This window comes from Centrocercus urophasianus, unplaced genomic scaffold, assembly GCF_019232065.1.
Source record: "Centrocercus urophasianus isolate 14NV4802_14NV808 unplaced genomic scaffold, USGS_Curo_1.0 seq_13, whole genome shotgun sequence".
Classification (NCBI taxonomy): domain Eukaryota; kingdom Metazoa; phylum Chordata; class Aves; order Galliformes; family Phasianidae; genus Centrocercus; species Centrocercus urophasianus.
The window spans coordinates 53029284-53050684 of NW_024884475.1; the positions used below are offsets into that span (position 1 = coordinate 53029284).

General features: G+C 35.1%; 1 protein-coding gene across 2 annotated transcripts in view; it reads right to left on the bottom strand.

Annotated features, from left to right (window-relative positions):
- Positions 1 to 21401, bottom strand: part of GRID2 (glutamate ionotropic receptor delta type subunit 2) — a 685769-nt gene that overhangs the window by 452646 nt on the left and 211722 nt on the right. The gene's annotated exons all lie outside the window — the stretch shown is intronic.

Below are 21401 nucleotides of genomic sequence, written 5' to 3' on the forward strand. Positions count from 1 at the left end.
AATCCACTCAACCATGGGCTGTCCTACAAAGTTTTCCTAAAATTTTAAGTACCTCAGAACAATATTTAGATTTTTGGAATGAGTTCAAATGCAGCTAAATGTTGTTAGTCAGACCTTACTCATTGCTTGATTCTTAGGATCTTTACAAATTTACTTACATATTATTTTTGAAGAAAATCAGTGAGTAAGTTCAGTTTGGACTATTTACAAGTGACATCACTGAGGTTCACAGTCTGTGAGTCAACATTCACTCCAGTTTAGGAAGGGAGTATTTGGCTACTGTACATACAGATAAAAAGCTTGAGCAAGACAAACCTTACAAAAAATAAGCTAACCAGATTGCAAAACTTCTGTGAATATCAGCATTCTGCACCAATCTTAAAAATGCAGATATTAGTCTGTAGGATGTATGGCCACACATATGTCTTCATTAATCTTATCTGTTCAAGAGAGAAGTAAATCTCTCTAACAGATTCTACAACAAGGACAGGTTGAAGTTATGGGAGACTAATGTGCCTGCTGAAACAAAACACAGTTTTCCTAGCGCAAAACTCGTATTTATATGTCTGTAAAATCTGCCCGACAGGAAAATCCACCCAGAATTATATTGCTACTCTCTTCTTGGAAGAAAAAAAAGTCATAAACATTCACGGCTATAAGGATCAGCTCTCAGATATGATCAGCATTATTCTAAGAGCTAGGAATTATTTTACTATAATCAAATACTAGTAGATAAATGACATCATCAGTGGGATATTAATTTAGGTGGGGAGAACAATGAGAGACTGAAGATTAACTCACATAAGCTAATTGATACATCAAAAACATATTTTTTGTCAAACTTTTCTTGCCATGTGAAGTCCTTCGTCTTACAAAGAAAAAAATGCAAAAAGCATATTATTTTTTTGTGCTTTGCTACAGTTAGCAAAGCAAGAATAGAAATCTTATCCTTCTTAGTCTTATCACACTTCAGCTAGTAAAACATCTGCTAAGCCTGAAGCATTAAATATGTCCATTGATAATACTTTGTTGAGCTCCTTAAGCTAACAATCTTATTGTTCGTAAATTGTCTATAGCAGTGCAATCCATTAACTCATCACCAATGTGTACTAAAGTCTGCAAAAGCTACTATATTTCCTCCTGATCATATGCTCCTAGTGAAGATACATGGACTATTTGAAATATTGAAAGGATGTTCTAGTTTCCATTAGCACCTAATTCACTGCAGGTTATACACATCATGGTGATAACACATATATGTTGTCTTTGGCTGCTTTTGTATTTTTGATGTGTCACATGGATCTCTGATCAACCAAGGTGGAATCAGCACAGGGTGACAAAAAAATAAATAATATAGTAACTTCCATACGTCATTAAAGCTACATGCAGCTATATACACATCAATATAACCGCGTTCGTTCTTTAGCTAAACAATAATCTCTTGCTTAGCTAAATTGCCAGGCATTTGGGGTTGAAGACAACAATTACAGTACCCTTCTCTACTCTCTGAAAAATAGAAACAACTAGGTGAAAACAGCAAGAGTAACTCATTTGATGACAGTTATAAACTACTTTTCTAGGTTTTTTAATGTAAGCCTTCCCAGGGCTAAAAGGTCTGTACACTGTAAGTACAACAGCTAGCTGGCCTTAAATGTATATATACATATATGCATTTAGCAGTCAGCTGATAGAACAGACATGGTGATAGAAAATAAAATTAAGTAATTATTAGTGTCTCTGAAATAGCACACAATGAGAGAAGAAAAATACATTAATTCAATTGCTTTTAATGAACTTACAATAAAAGTTGAAAATGCAAAATGTAGCATGTGAGTGCATATAAGAGACATAAAATACAAGAGACCTAAAACTACAGTTTACCCAAAATTGTAAAAGTTCATTTTCAGATTTTTTTTCTCCTTGACTAATTTTGTCAAGCAAATGGAAATACAGACAGTTATAAGTGTGATAAAAAATCTCAGCATTTTTCCACTCTGTGATTTTAAGGAGCTACCAAAAAATGTTTTCCCAGGAGACTTCAGAAACTTCAGATAAAATTTGGGATTAAAAATGTTACCAAGCATCGAAGCCGTGGCTGTTATAAATATAAAAGCTGATTATTTTTCAAGAGAAGAGAATGAAATTTAACGCTATGGAGTCCGAACTCAGATAAGAATAAAAACACATTGTACTTGTATACCATTCTTCTCCCAAGATTGCTAAGCTTGCAGATGCAATACAAATGCTGTTTGCACTCTCACATTCAGGACAGTGGTATCATGTCAAAGGCAGAGTTTAAGAAGTGAGGGACGATGCAACACAACTTCACCAGACTTAAACAACTAGTTAGATGCAAAAGAGCTATTTGTTTATATCTAATTAATTCACATAAACCTTTCATTGTTGTCAACTGGGGGAAAAAAAAAAAAAAAAAAAAAAAAGAGGAATTTCTGAAGAGTTTATTTACCTATAAACATAAATAAAAAAGATGAATAAATCAAAAATCACCCATGGAAGGTATCTGGTTCTTAATTTATTTTTGAAAGGTTTAGAAAACCCCTCAAATTTTATGAATTGAATATAAAACTTCTGTTTGATAGTAGGAAAAAAAATCTTCACAACTGCTGTTATAAATTTCAAGTAGAAATGAGTCTACACAAATTACCAATTTCTAGTTTGCCACACATGTTACAGGTAAAAATCAACTCTTCAGAGCCAGAATCAGAACTGTACCTTTAGTTGGAGGGAACTTCAGTTAAATAACAGCAAGTCAATTTTTGTGGCATCTTTTCCCACAGAGAAAAAGGAAAAAAAAAAAAAAAACAAAAACAAAAAAAGAGTGAAAAATAGCCAGTACAAGAAAATGGAATTTTAAATTTGTTGGCCTATAGCCACAAAGCTACAGTGTGAGAGTCGGATGAAAAATAGAAACTGAAGCATCCAAACTGCGGTGACACTTTTAATTTGATCTGGTGCTCCATATAGGCTGCTTTTGAAGGGGATGTGTAATTTTCCATTTAAAAGGATAGAGAATGAATAAAATGAGAAGTGTACAGCCTTTAATATGCTTTCCCTTCCCAGCTTTCAAGATGTTCCAGCCTTTACAGACATGTGAAAGTACTCTGCTTAAAACTGCAGTAATAAACAACACCAAGTAAGCAGTTACAAAAAAGAAATTAAAAAGCAACTAAAAATGCACAAGGGGTATAGAAAAATCAAGCTGAAAGGGTCATTGTGGACAAGACTTGTGGTTATAAACTAATCTGTCAAGATTAAAGCGCATCCTAAAGAGCGTGAACAAATTATCATTATCTACTCTAGATATTTGCTTCCCAGTGAGCGGCTCTATTCCTTCCAGCATTACTCAAATCTTCTCCAGCAGTGTCTCTTCATGCTTTCATTGGCTTCTGTGTTAACTGCAGTACATTATGCATGACTTATACGGGAAAAATCCACAACTAAAATGCTCATGGCTACCACTACAACAGGATGTAATACAGACAGGTTCGTGTGCTTGTTTGTCGTATGTCACAGTTTGACTTACTACATTCTAGTTGAACAACCACATGCAATCCTTTGGCTACCAAAAATTGAAAACACCCTTTTTTCATTGACCATCCCACTATCTCTTAAGGAAAGTTTAGTACAGAAGTCTCCTAAGGTGAACTTCTTACAGAAGCTGCCAGAGGGCACTTTCTATTTAAATTGTAAAATGTTACTACTTCAGCACTGACCTTGTAAATTCATTTCACTAACAGCGTATGCTTAGGAAGGAGGCATGCTTGACTAGTTTTACTCATTTGATTTCTATCATGTTTATTCTAAACTTGCGTAACCTGTGTGCCGTGCCATACCATACTCCAAATTTTTACTCTCATTTTCACCCTGAGATCATCATTTTCAGCAAAACCAGGCTCCCCCACTTTCCTTCAAAACCACATCTGCTGAATACTGCATTGAAAAGTAGTGAGTATGACTTAGCCTCTCTGCAGCTGATGCTTTGGCTGCTACGAGACACCAGGTAAATCTGTTTTGGCATTGCAAGCCAATACAGGCTTTAGGAGAAAAACAATTTTGATAATACACTGATGTTGTTGCTAAGCAATCCCACACAGTTTTGTAGCTGAGAATTTGCTCTATCAAATAGTGCTATTGCACTCTTTATATCTGTTGTAGCTTCTATGGAAATAAATAGGAGGCATTACTTTTGGAGTGATCTATATGTGAAAGTGTGTGCATAACTATAATTATTGTTATTTTTCCTTCCTTTTCCATCTTAAATAGTTTGCATCTCAATCAATTAGGTTGGTTTGTTTTTCCCCTCTCTGGTTCTCTCCCTCATCTGACTGGGAGGTTATGCGGTGCCTAGCTGCTTGCTGGGTTATACAACAAAACGCAACCTAAATGCTTTGGTTCCCAACCAAGGAAAGAAAAATATAGGCCAAAATGAGAGAAAATTTGCAGGCTTCTTTTCAGAGAAAACATATAGATTTTTTTATAGTTGTTTCTGTTTTTTAGCTTTTTGGCTGGTTTTGATTTTATCTTTTTATTTATTAACTGTGTCAGTAAAATTCAAGAGGACTCTGACTTGTGATATTAACTCAGAGCATAACTCAGCACATGCAGAATTTAAATGGCTTGTGTCCAAAATGAAACAAAACATTACTTCTTAGCAAAACAGTAACAACACAATCCAAAAAAAAATCATGCTAATCTATTCTCAAAATGATATGTCAATTTAAACTAGTATCTGGTCCTGGTATCTTTATGAGGAGACAAGAAGCTAATGTCTCCATCACAGTATGGAACAGTGATAAGCTTTATTGGCAAACTTTTCATTTTATTTACTACAAGATTGTCAGTTTGCTCTTTTCTGGAGCTAGTAAGACAGTTTGCATATGATTCAAAGACAGACAAACTTTGCCCAATAATTCTCTGTATTTAGTTCTGATGAGTTTTTCTCTGAAGAATGGAAAGTGTCCTACACTGCCAAGCTTTTCTTTCACCCCTACAAGACAATCCAAAAAAGTCATCAATGTAGAATCAAAATTGGTAATGTCAAAGCAGCCTTTTGAATTGCATTATACATTTGCAGACAATGCAGGGAAGGAAAGTTAATAAATGCTCCATAATTCACAATTATATTAACCAAATTAAATTGCTTACATTATTCTGCAGAAGGCTACTCTAGCTTACGTGATGATCCTTCAAACGACAGTACGACTTTCCAAAACACTAACAAGAAAAAAGAGCTTCAAGGTAAGTACTGTGTAAAGCAACCAATTGCATTATATACAATTTCACTCTCTCTACATGACTGGGTCTATAAATTTTGGCTAAAGCACCTATATTTCTTGTGTTAGTTCTTTGCTGCCAAATGGACCACCTACTACTCTATTACTAGGATTTAATACAGCTAATAAGTAAAATCACAGGCTCCTTGGAAGACAACTTGTCTTATTATTTCTGTTACACTTAAGCACAACTCCAAGAAGAAAACACAATATCAACTATCCATCACAGACCATTTTGATGAGCCAGCCAGTAAGAACATTGGTCTATTGCAGTGTTTTATTTTCAACACCCCAACTACTTGAAAGACCCAGGAAGTAATAAAAAATACAACTCTAGCTGCTTGATGGTGGATAATGTGAGGTTCAGCTATAAATCATGCTATGAAAATTTCAACATGGTAACTTCTGGTCTGAAACTAAGGTGTGAAACAGAGCAAAGATGAACAGTTGAGCAGAATTGCTAGCTGCAACTCTAAGTACAACTGTGTGAGTGTCTATGGATAACCAGGATTATTACCAGAATTACACATTGCCACTAAGCAGTTTAATTTGCCTAGATTCTGCTTGACAGCTGTTTCAGTGCACCTAAGAAATAGTGTGGGAATTACAATATTTTCAAATCTAGACAGTGAGAAGGGTTTTGTGATATGAAAATCTCACACACAGCCATAATTTTAGTATATGCTGTACATCATTTCTTCTTTTTCAATCTTGAAAGTTATTACAAATTAAGATAAGCTCTGAATCGTCATCATCCATCATTCTTTCCAGTAGCTTTTGACAGCGGGGAAACATCCATTCAGAAACTGAAAGTCAGCATTACTTTATAAGCTTGATAGCCATGTATGTAATATGTCTGAAATAGTGCATCACCATAAGGAATCCACCAACACAGAAGTACATACACAGATATACACTGTATAGTGTATACACATATATGTATGTGGATATGTGCAAAGTGCATCCTGTCATTCCTCTCTACAGATTTCATCAACTTGGAGAATCTCTGGTAACATTATGACAATGTAACAAATCAACAGTTAACACAAGTATGATACTACTGGCACATTAAGAACCTGTGCAGGCAACATACATGCAGTAGAGCAATACTACCCTGCTTCTATTCTTGAGGAGAAAATAAACTGAATTCTGCCAAATCTCTGAAGGGTCAGCACATTAAAGGAAAGAAGTTTTCACAGCACCACAACTATTAAGAAGTGACTGAAAATACCTCGGCAGCTTCTGCTGTACGCAATAGAAAGCAAAGAAAAAGCCCTGACCTGACCATCATCATCAACATCCAGCACTATTCTTCTACTCCAACAGCATGTCATTACAGTCTTGCCCTCCTCTAAAACCTCCAACACTGTTAGTGGTTCTTTGCTCTACAAAAAAAATTACAATGATTAACAGTCAAATGGGCATAACACATATACCCAGAGAACAGACTTAAGTTGTCAAATAGGATGTTATTTTTATGCGTGATAATACAGCTTGGGTATTTACAAGACAACTGAACAAACAGAATGCAATGTGTGTTCGTACTTAAAGCAACAGGACAAAAAAACAATTTAAAAAAAAATCTTGAAAGTATCATAAGGACTTGTGTTATTGTCTATGAGTACTATTTACAAGAGCATGTAAGAAGTCACTTGTGCATCTGGACTACAAAGAACTGCTCAGAGGTTCTGCAATGTGGAGCCTGAACAAAGAGTCAGTTTAATCCCTGCATGTAAAATAGGCCAGCGTTATTTCACGTGACAAATTTAAGGCCTTGATTCTGTAAAATAATTATGCATACGCCTAACAACACACAAGCACATCCCTTTGTTTGAGCTTATTGTAAGAATAAGAGTTTTCAATAGCTCAGGGGATTAAACTCCATTTTCAAGTTTGTCTTACACACCTGTATGACTTCACAGCTTTAAAAATGGAACTTAGCCTTGGTTGTCAATTCAGTGCTTAATTTTTCATATTAACAGAATATACATCGAACAGTACTTTCTATTCATTTTTCTTATCTACCAGTGTAAAACAGTGAATTCTTAATACAGTACCTACTCGGAAAGGGACTGCCTACTGCAGTAAATAATACCTAAAATCAATGACAGTTGTATGCTACTTAAAAATGAGCTCCAACTTTTTGTCATGTCTGTTCATCATCTTCAGGCTTTGCACGTTCGGTGAGAAAAAACCTGGGAGCTGTCAGTTCTGATGGACAAGGCTGTATGGCTGTATACTCAGGCTCATGATTAATATGAAAATTCAATTAAAGATTCAGTTCTAATCCCAGAATTTAATATTCAGTAAGTAGGTGAGTTAAATTAGGTAGGGAAGAAATAGAAATGCATATACATATGCAAAATCTCAGGCTTCTGAAAACATTGTATTTTCAAACATCTTGGATGTCATAGGAACTCCTGCATCCAGTAAAGAAAAGAAGCTTAATACTAGAATGCAATTTTAGTTCACTTTTATAGTGGAGTGTAGGTTTACAAATAAAAAGCAAACATTTATGAACATCCATAAAGGGTCTGGCCAAAGGTTGACCTAATCATTGTGCTGACAATGATGTCTAGAGAAAGACATGAGATACCAGAAAACTAGTATTTCTCTTTCAGCACACACTTCAGTTTCTGGAAATAAAAGAAATAGAGATCATGAAAGCCAAGAGCATGAAAGCCATTTACATTTGAAAAGTTAAAAATGAAAATAAAAATCACCTGATACACAATGGGAAAAGTGCAAGTTTCAGAAGCATTTGAGGTTTTTTCTTTTTTTCTTCTTTTTAATCTCAATTACACGCTGTGATTCTCCTTCATATTTTGAAATATATCAAATTTCTGCTGCTCACTAATTTTAAGAAATATGCCAGTACTGGCCAAATCTTCACTTGGCTTATGATGTGTACAATTGATTGCTTTTGCATAAATAATGCAATAAAAACTGGCTAACACTGTGAGTTCACTGCGTGTGCAAACCCTATCAAACTCCTGCATATTCAGCTGACAAAATATGTACTTTTCTCTTTTGCTGAGCACAGCACTTGGCCTCAGCCTCCTGAAAAGTGGCTGAAGTGAAAATGATGATAATGGACTTGCTCATTTAGCAAGTGGGGCTCTGCTTCACAATGCCTATGGAGCTCTCTGGCATGCATCAGGCAGAAGGAATGTTCTGCATCACCACTGTCTCAGCTGCCATTAGTGACAGTCAGAAAAATTCCCCTCACACACTTTGTTGTTGTTGCTTTGCATTATTTGTTTTCTCATTGTTATTTATGTTAGTGATTTTGTGACATTGGTGTATGAGTAAACAACTGTGGTTGTTTCTGCTTCACTAAAGACTCCTCCCCACGTGCTTGATCATTCACAATGATAATTGTGTGAAAATTGGACTTCCAGAAATTATAAAAATGGAATTACCAGATTTCCACAGAATTAAAATAGTCAGAAATTTGATAGTCAGAAACATGATAAACCTGAAATATTTGACTGAGTAATTTAGTACCACTAATTCCAAAAGAAACAACTTTTAAAATGCTTATACAATGACTAGATGTTACAATTTTGTTACACAGATAATTATCAGTGAAAACCTCATTCTCACATTGCATTTTCATGTAAAAATAACAACATGCAGTTTAAAACAAATAATCAAAAACAGTAACGCTACAATAATTAGTCAAATTTTCCTTTCACCGGGAATTCTTTTCAACTTCTAGTTGTCATGTTGCTGCATTACAAAGGTCAAAGCATCTTAAATGTGGCAGTAAACCATACCTTCAAAATGACAATTTACAAGCTAAAATGTACCAAGCATTTGCCATGTCAGCATGTCCCCAGTAAAAATCCATTCCACTTCATGAACTGGACAGGCTGTGCGCTTCATTAAATCACAGACAGCACACTCATTAAAGATCAATGGCAATTTCCAAATGTATTTTGTTTTTCTTTAGCTCTAGCATATGGTCATAATACTGCATCTAACAGTAAGCACGGACACTGATTTTTAATGAAAAATAATGTTCAGACTAGCCCATGTAATTTGCTTTTATGTTTCTGACCTTGTTCTGAAATGAATCCCCAAAGTTCCAAAACAGTGTCATTCCAGGTTTCTCAGTTCTCTTGCCAAGAAAGGCAGATGTCATGTTTGTAACTTACAATGTCTCTATTTAAATCATAATCTTCATATAATAGTGGCATTACTCTTCCCCCTCCTGAATGCTCCAAAGCAAAACACCAACTCCAAAGAAAGGAGGAAAAAAAAAAGGATCCAAGTCACTACCTGGAACCTTGTGCTTGCAATACAACATAGATCATCCTCACAGAGGCACACTGTGCCTCTTTCTTGCTTATAGAAATATTGTCATTTAGGAGATATATCACATCAGCCTATTTTACCATCTGTGTAGGAGCACTGCAAGCCCAGAAATGATCACAGCGAAGAGTGATCAAAGGTCTGGCAACTACAGTGACATTTTTCATTTCTGAATGGGGAAAAAAAGTCCCACGGCATTTGTTACTAAGGCATTCCAAAGAACATCTTCACACACTAGGGATCTTTTCCAAGTATACCAGCCTTCAAGCATGAACTCTGAGCTTACACTTTCACTTGTGTTTTCATCACCTTTGCTAATTACATAGACATGCAGTGTCAATTCTTGCTCCAATCATTTTCTTTTCTGGCATCCACTTGCTTATGAATGCTAACATGTGTACAGTGACAGTAACAGTGACACAGCTGCGAGACATCAAGTTCACTGTTTACAGTGAACGTGTACACAACATTCTCATTCAGGGTGAGCTGAAACAGACACTTCTTTTTAAGTCACCTCAGGGTGTATCCACGTGCTAGGCTTATAGTCCTATTTCTCTTACGATAGAAACAAATTCATTTGTTGAACCACTGGATTAAGCAATCTACTCAAGTTACCCTCTTATCAGCGCTTATGTACTATTTCTCTTTATGTTGAAAAATCAGCAAGATTTTAAAGATGTTATCTCTCCTTGTGGTGATGCCGTCTTCTAGAAGAAAAAAATAAGGGCATACTTCTTATTCCACATTAGCTTAGTTGAACATTACTTTTATGAAATACTCAGTGAGTCCATAAATAAATGTCCTCCAGAGCTTTAATTCTAACTGTAGATTTAACTGAAGTTTTCTGGTTCAAGTTTATCCTGAGTGAATAATAGTGTTTTCTTTTTACATTTCTCCTGGCATTGCTCAGTAGACTGAGCTTCTAGATTTTTCATTTCCTCACCTCCTGCCATTCATCTTTTTCTACCTCTTGTACTCCCACCTTCTCAAAAAACAAAACAACAAAAACCAACCCATAATATTGAATACAGGGCACTTATTCCTCTGACACAAGAACTAGGACCCAATACTTTGGACAGTCCTACAATAAAGAGGGCAACTTGGTCACTGATTTTCTGTGCACTGAAGCTAACCAGAATGCATTGCCCACATCTCTGCAAAAGTGAATATGAAGTTATCCAATCTGTTTTCATATTTATCTCTACTACATTATTAGCAGACATGTCTATTTTAGATCTTTTCTCTCATATCCCTAATTCAAGCTTAACAAAATAGCGATGAACCTTGTAACCAAAATGTGAAACTGTTTATTCTATTAGTCATTTGTGTTATTCCCCAAGACCCTGAAAGATACAGAACAAGATTTCAGTCAGACCAATGCCTTATACTTTTTCCAGATAGTAAAAGCAAAAGTCAACTACTGTTCCTTCTAAAAGCCAACTGTTGCCATACCAACACTCACCCAAAAGGCACCGATGGCATGAAAAGAAATGCAGTTCTTCTAACCCTGCGCTTCAGCCCTAACCCTAGCTTTTGTAAGAGCTCAAAGGATCTGAATTTGATCTAAAAGCAATAACCCTTTTAGTTCTAATAATTGAAAGAAAACTAATAATGAGAATTCTTAAGTAATTCCTCTCATATCAATCCCAGTAGGTTTTCAAGTCTCTTAATAAACAGACCTGTCTAGCACACGAATTCACAACTGCAGAAAGTAATGCTAGGTTTAATCATGAAGATACATAGATTCACCAATATAAGCATAAGAAAGCATACAAAAATTAAGATTAAAAAGAATAATGAAAAAAAATTGTCCTTTGGAGGAAAGGTACATTTCTGGTCTGTTGATTTCTCAAATACATAGGTGATAGGTACAATGTGCAAAAAGCTGAAAGAGGACGCCTTTACACTTTTCCAAAGAGATTTCTAAGAGTCCTTTCATAATAACATCACTAAGGAAAGTGTAAAAAGAACATATAAAACAAGATACAGCATATGACCTGCTCCAAATTTTCACATAATTTTCATCAGTAAAATTACTTTTCTTTAGTTTCTAATTTTTTTCTTAAAAAATCGTATGTAAATTTTAATCCATATTCTTAGCGTCTGAAACTAGAAATGAAGTTAATATTAAGTCAAATAAATTAACACTAATTTCAGGAAAGAAAAATTCAAAAAAATTCAATTAAATTTCAATACTTCATTTTACATAATTTGATTTCAAGCTTATGCATGACAGTTGTGCAAAACGGGAAATATGTTTTTTTTTCAATGTAATATTTGAGTAGAAAATTCTTCAGCGGGAGGTTAGTCTCCAAACTCAGTCTGTTTGGACTCTCCTCAGTTCACATAAAGGAAATGGCTCTCACATTTTGCTCAGTTTCAGTTTCGGTAAAGCAATATTTGTCTTTTCCACCTACTTGTGTCTTACAAAGCTGACACTTTTTGTGTGTGAATGTCTTTTTAGTAGTGTCACCAGTAATTTGCAAAGTACTTCAGACTGGGAAGCTAGAAGGCACTATGCATCTTTAATATGTAAGTATTGCATTCTGTAGATTTCATTCCTGACAAGGGCTCTCCTAGGGTTTTAATATCTTATTTTTCTGCTTTCTCTCAATCTGTACTCATTTTCCTAGTCCTTCACCTGCCTAGAGGGTTTTCTAAGTGGTTGTAGCAACTGTGTATTGTGACATTACTTCATCATTTTCCTACAGCTAATGCACAGCTTTGTTCGCTTTGTTGCTCTTAGAATTCTCTTAGCTTTATATAAAGATACACTTGTTTTAGACTTCAGAGTAGTCTACCTGCTGAGTTAACAGTTATTATTGTATGTAAGGGGAAAATGTATTTTGAAAGAAATGAAAAACATGCATTAGTGGAAAAGCTTTTATATCAGCAATTAAATTACTTATCTGAATTACTGTGATGGATTTGCAACTAAACTAAAACCTCTTTCAAAAAAAAAAACGACACTTATGAGAGCATCAGTCTGGCAAAATTGCTTGACTAGTAAATATACATAATTCTTCTAGGAATGATCAAGACCATAGCAATCTGATGGATCACATAATTTTTTACTTAAGCACAGCAGAAAAGTTCCATACTTCACATTTTCACCTTCATTTAACTATATATATATATATATATATATATATATATATATATATATATATATTTGTAAATGTAAATCACTATCTCTTTATTAACTTTGGGGTAATAGCTTCGTGAAGCCAACCAAGAAGCCAATTTAAGGTTTAAGAAGAGTAATCAACAATATAAAACTCAAGAGGACAATTGCTGAAACATACTCACTCTTAGAGGAAAAAAAGGTGTGAGAGGAGTGTCTCTGAGTGGTTTGCAAAGAAGCAAAAATGCAGCTGAGCATCAGCAAGATTACTGATACACTCAAGATACCCAACATTAGCTGCATGCTGCTGTTGGTATTGACATTCCCAAATCCCGCAAAAAAAAAAATCAGGAATAATTACACTAACAGTGCAACTATTTCAGTGCTTCAGGCTAAGCAAGCATTTAAGAGCTGTTGTCATACTAAAGTCATAATTTACGAACTACTCTATTCCCTCTTAGGATTAAGGATGTGCTTTAATTGCACAATATACAAGTAGTAGCAGTAAAAATTATTTTTGCATATTGCATAAATAGCATACGTATAACTTCACTGCAATCAATGGAAATCACAGATTTCCATAGCACATGCTAAATGCTGAGGTTGATTACCATTATATTTAATGTATACTAATCAGTGTGAAGCAAGTGAGGCTTTACTATCATATGGAGATTTACAGCAAGTGCTTACAAGGCCAGAAGTGGCTGTCTAATACAACACTCTTAACAGGTTGTTAGAAAAATATAATGCATATTTAAAAAAATATTGGGATGTTGTTATCTGAAGATATTTCAGTAGAAATTTCTGCCTTTCCTTTTGGAGACTTTTTCCTATGTGACAGCAAAAGCATTCAGTATTCTTTTATAAATCATCTATTTCTAAACTTCTCTATCATTTTCCTCAGAATGCAACAGAAATAAATCAGATTTCCATACATTTTTTTTTCCAATCTGTATATGTCAGCATATTATAGTAAACATAGCATCTCAGTATAGATCACTTTATTTTACATCCTGAGACTCTTAAGCCTACAAGCCTACACAAACATACTATTTTATGGACATCGGAGAAAAAAAATGAAATTGAGTGAAATAAAAACAGCTTTGTCATGACAACTTGTGCTGATAACTCCTGATCTTTACAGGTGGCGTAGCTGAAAGGTAAGTAAATTTTTATTTGTATGGCAACAACTAAGCTCTGATTTACGAAATACCACCAAACAGACATGCCTGAAATGACCCTTCGATGCCTTAATCTTTACTACAAAATACATGAACACCCTTCCTTGTTTTACAATGTTTTTTTCTAAGTTTTTTTGTTTGTTTGTTTATTGTCTGTCTGTTTTGAGAGAAAAAGGTTTACTAACTATGTAAGTGAGACAATAAAACAAGTGGCCTATACAACTTTCAGTATAGTAGTTACTGTTCAGTTAACTACCATTTTGAAAGAGGTGGGAAAAAAAAGTTTTTTCAGTTTGTATTATATGGAGCGGTAGACATAAGACTGCACTATGTGAAAAATTGAATTGCATCTCCTACTTCATACATCCAGATTTTCCTTATAAATGATATTATTTTATTTATCACAGTATTATAGAAGAATCAGGTTCTGCTCTTTTAAACAAGCTTCAGGTCTGCTCCCAAACAAAATTAAGTGAATAACTACATAAATTCCTGGGTCATAGCTATGAAACATTAATACTGAAACTTCTACAGTTGAAAAAGCCAGAGGGTACTACTAGGATAGAAGCAAAGGCCAGAGATGGAAGGCCAATCAAAAATAACCAGGTTACTAAATGGATTTTGAGCCAGTTAAGTTTACATAGCACACCAGCTTATGTACTCCATTTCAAGCATATGAGGCAACAAGAAAAACAAATCAGCAGGTAATCTGTGGAGGAAATGAAGCAAGGAAGTGACAGGGTCTACAGCTGGTACAATATAAAACATACCTAATGCAAGGAATAACTTGCTTACCTAAGACATAAAGGGAAAGGATGTCAATTTTTAACTGAAGTTTGTATCAGAAACTCTAGAGAAAAATATGGCTTCTTCTCAACATAAGAACCTGACAATCTGCACTGGAGCTGTGAAGTACTGTGTACATTCGTATCTTTCTTTGGAATCCAAAACAGCCACTAAATTTCTCTGCTCACTGTCTAACTGAATATAAATTGAACCAAAGAAGTGTAAGGATTACACAATTATCCTCTTAAATTGAACTATCACAAAAATCTGAATTTAGATCCAGAGCTGTGGATTAATTCTGTCAAATTAGTACTTCCCGAAATCTTCATGTAATTTAATTGTAGCAATATATGATTTTTTTTTTTTTTAAATTAAAAACCATACAAAATGTTAGTAGAAAATATTATTTAATTTATGTGAGAAATTGCTTTACATGGACCATTCAGAAAAAAGAAAATCCTGTGAATAAGCCACCTGAAAATTTCAAATACTTGAATAACAATAGTACTAGAAAAGCAATTAAGCAAGTTTGGAGGGGATTTTTTTATTTAAACTAGATTCCAAAACAAACGTTAGGTTCATGCCATTTTGATTTAGAGACAAAGGATGGAGTCAAAGACAAGGACATCGGCCACACAATGCAAGGAACTCAGATCAATCCACACACTTCTCCTTCAAGAGAGAACACAGGAGGCGTACACAAAAAAAAAGGCAGGTAAGGTATAATGAAAAAGAAAAAACTGAGAAACACTTTTCTGGAAACAGAGCTGCTTCATTTACCACTTAAACCTGTCCATTTCAAATGCCAAAACACTACAGTTCATCACAGCTGACATACCAACTTTCTAAGGAGCCACCCAAGACATAATAGGCTGCAGAAGACATAGAAGAAAGAAAATACTTTCTTTTCACAACAAACCAAGAGGAAGGTACTACCTTAGGTAGCTCAGGCTGCATGGCCACAGTGGGAAGAGATGTGCCTTCCCCATGCTACTCAGAGCCAGCTCCAGGCCCCGCAATCTGGCCTGATTGGGACGTCTTGTGGCCACTACTGGTCTAGGTCAGAACCACAGCTAGGGAGGCCATTGTAACAGGACCAAGAAAAGTACAGTGAGCAGCAAAATACTCTGCATGTATCTTAATGTGTTATCCCAAAATTACACATCACAGCAAAGTGAACTATGAAGAGAAAAGCTGCCTACATTTTTAATGCCCTCCCCTCTGCAGGTTACCTGAAAGCTAAAATGACTCAATGTCAGAAGGCATCACATCACCGCATGGTGAGCACTGACAGACTGGGTAACGTCAATTTCTGGTTCGTGTTAATAGTTGTGCAGGTAAGGAAATGTCAGATTAAGTTTGTAGGTCCATATATTAACAGTGCTAGAGCACACGGCTCTGAGAGTGTCTGTGTGAAATTTCCAAATTGTATGTTGCTCAGAAAGGTATTGATTTCCTTATGGTAATTCAGCATCTACCATTACAGAGCACAAGCGAAAGTGCATAAAACAGGCCCAATAAGTAGCTGAAGTCTAGGTCCATTATTTAGAGGTTTATATACATATTATACATATATATATATATTCATTCAGGAATACAGAACAGCTGTACTCTTTTCCAGGGCAATATAACATACACACCACAACATACACAGCTTACCATGAAGTGATAACATTGAAACATGGCTATAACTCTGTGGGATATCTCTCACTAAGGAAAAGACAGTATTGGTGTTCAGGTGAACTGAATGTGCCTGAAGTCAGATTTCTCTATTTTCTGCAGCTTGACTCCAATCAAGTTTTATCACCTCTTTTTTGAAGAAAATTGGGAAGAAAATGGCAGGACAAGGAAGTAATTTTGCCAGGACAGACTACAGGAGGGCCCTAGGCACTTTCTGTTTTAAGGATGGGTATCACTCTCATCATCTGAGAAGTTCAGAATAAAATTCTTACTCTCAAGGGAGCAAGACAGAGAAACTGAGATCTTAGCTCGGATTTTGTCCAATGGAAATTATGCCTATTGAGAAGAAACACAGGACTGCCTTCTCACAGATGGAAAAACAGTAGCTTCACTCTTTTACTCAACAGAAACCATAATCAATACTGCTTGGTCTATTTAAATGGTTTGTTGAATTTTAAGACAAATCTAAAATAAATGCAGTAATTAAATACTTACATTCATAATAGTGCTCTTCGTTGCTGTAACCGATTAGGTATTTGTCTTTCAGTTTCCTTATCTTGATTTTATTTCAATCTCTAAGAACACTAAAAAAAGGCAGCAACTAATGCACGAGCATTAAAGAGCTACAAGCAAGATTCTGAAGTGTACAGAAAAAATACTACACCCAAAATTACTTCCTCAAATAGGAGATCCAGAAAGTAGCATCTGGAATGACTGAGCCATAAATGAGATCAGAATCTATCCAGATATTTTGAAGATGAATTCATAGGTATAAACTGTGCTGGTAGTTCAATACAACACTAAGTTTCTTTTTCTTTAGTTATGTATTCTTACATTAGTTTTACCTTTCAAACGTCTTCCAAAATATTTTCCAATATGAAATTCATCTTTTAGTACCAGTACTGAATATTGACACTAAATTCTCACTGTTATGCTGCTTGCTTGACAGCAAATTCAGTGTAAACTGCTTGTGTGACATACTTTGTCACTTGTGTCACATACATTTTTCTGGTGAGTTACTATATTTAAAAGTAAAACTCAATTTTTGTTTTGCAAAATTATCATCCAAATTACAGTAAGAATATGAGTCACAAGCAGAAAAATAGCCAAAATGAAATAGATTATAATGGTTATTAAAATAACAAAACTCATATTCTGCACAATGCAAATTAAACATTTTGATTTTTTTTTTTTTTTTTTAATCTTTGACGATTGATGATAGCAACTAGATGACCTTAGAGGCTTTTTCCAAATTTAATAATTCTATGATTCTATGATTCTGCCCGAATTAAGGTAGAAAAAAATGTTCAGGGCAAAATTGCATGAGAGATGGCAAAGCAAAATAAATCCTTGCTCAGAACAAGCTGAAATAGCTTAATCTATGAACTGATGGCCCTGTACAAGAGATACCAAGAGAACTGCATGACAAGAAGGCAAGATAGAGGGTAGGAATTGTAGCACATGATGGGAAAGAATGCCCAGAGGTTTTCTCTGATTCTAAAAAGCAACAGAACTTTCTTACAGAGTATATTTGCAAGAAAGGCGGTACTGAAGCTCTTTGGTACTACCAGATATTCAGAGAAGGAATACAATAAAAAAATAAATACTGCAAGAGGAAAGTCAGGATAAATACACCTTGAGAATGAAAGCTTCTTCATGGTTACTCAGATCCATTATTTGAGAAATCTGGGCTTGTGATCAAAAGCAGAGTCCAACAATCAAACTACAGGCTCAGTAGGAGACCAGAGAGAAGATCACACATGCCTTGTCAAGACTCTGTAATAACACCATGCCAAAGTTCCCACTGAATCTGGCTCCATGTATGTATATGGGAACATAGCAGATAGAGCCTGCTCTAAACAAAATGACAAATGGCTTATTGTTGTTAGTCATCCAAATCCCATTCAAGAAATCCTCAGAAATCTAAGAAATCTAGCACACAGTAGTCAATGATAACCTGCTGAGTCAGACATTTTCCTGTTTCCAGCTGTGTAGCACCACTGTAAAAAATCTGACACTTCTTGGCATGGTATTACTGTATTAACCACTACAGGAAAGAGAAGAAATAAATAAATAAATAAATAAATGTTCCCAGTCAAATCCTATTACTTGGAAAGATAAATTTACGTGCTGAGCATGTTTTTTTATTTCTTATCTGCATTTTCTCATTTTGCAGCACTAAAAGTAGCTTCAGGGTGCGTTAAAATTTAATTCCATTGAGAAACTTCAATGCTTATATCAAGCTTAGTAAACTTAATAAAAAAAAATTTAACTGAAATATTGCAAATATCACTAGCACAGTTGCATCTAGTAAGACCAAGAACAGAAAACACATGCATTGATCAATAAACAAACAGTTTTTGATGCTAAGTTACCAATGATTAAATGATTGCCATGAACATTTTAGTAATTTGTCTCATATTTAACACAAAATATATATAGGTTGCTCCAAAATTAATGTCTCCAATTTAGTTCCATGCAAACTAAAACAAAGAGCAAACACTATTTGTTAGAGAAAATTCTAAGCTACATAACACTACTTTTCAACACTGTCAACTCAATTAGCTATGCATTTTGTCAAGCAACAAACAAGAGCCTGCATGCTGAATGCATAACTATCTGCACAGTTGTCCAGAACATGGCTTGTCTTTCACATTGTTATCATCACCACTGAAATGCATCACCTACCTCCTCACTGTGCTCACATCCACTCTTTGGTTTCCAGCAACATTTAGTAATTGTTGATGAATGTCAATGGGTGCCAATCTTTTCCCCATGGAGGAATTCAGTGACACACCTTTGGTTCATATGTAATTCTATGTCAAACACCATTTTCTCAGTCTTTCCTTCTGCCACCATCTATAACTCGGCAACAAAAAGTAATGGAACAGTGGTGGGAAAGTTCAACCTCCACCATCATACTACCCATATTCACCTCTGAAATCATGACCAACCTAACAAAATAGGAGGCATTACTCTTGGAGCAGCCCTTGTATGTGCTTAAATAACAATCAAGCTGCAGAGTACTGAGGATGTAGTTGATTCACCACATTACATTGTATTTGTTACTTTATTCTTTTCTATTTTTTTTTTATTTTAATTTTTTAATTTATTTTGAAAAGAAATTTTCAAGAACCCACAAATATTCTCAAAGAAAACTCTTCCAAATTCAAAATGGAGATTAATCTCAGAGATCTAATTGGCACCAGGGAATAACCTTTGAGATCGAGGTCATATCAGGGAATCTTTCCAATACACATAAACTTATTAGGACCCAAATCATGTTAAATTGGGAAAACCGGAAACAGGTTAGGTGGCAAAGTGTCTGGGAATAATTTCACTTTCCTTAGTGAACTTTTTGCCTAAATACTCATCTGATTTACTAAAAAAAATGGACTTGTTTTATGTTTGTGCTGAAATGACAGAAATAAAAAATGACTCAATATACTCATATACTCTTTTAAAGGAAAGTGCCGCATATAATATGTACACCAATTATGTCAGTAGTTCTCAAATACTGAACTGCAGAGTTGTTTTACTTTAAAAAAAAAAAAAAAAAAAAAAAAGCTATTCATTGGCTTCTCTTTTTATTTCTCTCTTTTAAATATCTCACCTTTGTACTTCAAAAATGCTAAATAATCTTTAATTTGCCATTTCTGCAAGTTGGCCGTTTTTCAGCAAGTTTTACATGCTAGAATATCTTTCAACCTTCCAACTTTTTTTTTTTTTCTTCCTTTGGCTTAAGACTTAACAAAGGAATTCACACATTCCTTTACAAAAGCAGGCAGAAAAATTTACTGCTGCACCATAGGCTTCTCCATGGCTGCACATGGAGCTCAGCTCCATGTGGTGCCCATGGTCTGCGGGGGCACCTCCACGGGCATCTCTGGGGCTGTAGGGAGATTCTTTCTCTGCTCCTGGAGCACCTCCTGCCCTCTGTCTGCACTGGTCTTGGCGGCTGCAGAGCTATTTCTCTCGTTTCATCTTTCCTCTCTCACAGTGGTTCTTGTGCAGCAGTTCCTCCTTCTCTTAAATCTGCTCTCCCAGAGCACAACCAATGCTCCTCCATAGTCCAACTCTGCCCAGCAGCAGGCCCCTTTTGGAGCCAGCTCTCATCTAACAGGAGGCAGCACTGGGCTTTGCTCACAGAAACCACCCTTGCATCTGCTCTGCAACCAAAACCTTGCCCCATAAATGTAGTATAATGGTACATAAATATTTTTTTAAAAATAGTTTGAGACTTTATTATAGTTAAGTGTCTTTTGAAATTGTAGACATGAGTTTGGTCTGAAGGCCTGACTTAATAAATGTTTTCACAGCAGCTAAATAAGCCTTTATTTGGAGCCTGTACTGAATGTCCCTCTGAAGCTAAAAATATATTACTGCTTTTTTTTTTTTTTTTTTAATCTTCTCAGTCTTGAGAACATATTAGATCAATTTTCCTATGATAGAGGATGCAACCATCAGATGAGAAAACAGGTCAACAAACATACTCAGTAGCCTGCAGGCAAAACATTTTGAATGAAAAAAAAAAAAATGAAGTTTGATATTATACAGACAAGCACAATACATGGTCCCCCATGAACCTTTACAAACATTTTTATAGAAAAGGAAAGCTTAATGGATATTAGAATGCAGAAGAAAATATATGCTGAAACAGTCTCACTACCTTCTAATTAATTTCAATTTACTTCAACACATTGCTGTAAACATTGCTGCAATACGCTGTAATTTAGGGCAACGTCACTGAGGGCCATGCTAATGCTCAGTGGAAAAAAGTTCTACCTGTAAATCAGAGCAAAGACATAAGGCATAGAAATGATGTACAGAACACAAAAAGCTATTGAAGTTCAGACACTAAAAAAAAAAAAAAGGCGTTCTTAAGAAAGAATTAATGGTTTACAGATAAATTGCTCCAAAAGTAACGCCTTCCATGGAAACTACGGCAGATACAAAGAGCACAACACTTTTTGATTGAGCAAATTCTCAGCTACAAAACACTTTTATTTTTTTTTTTTT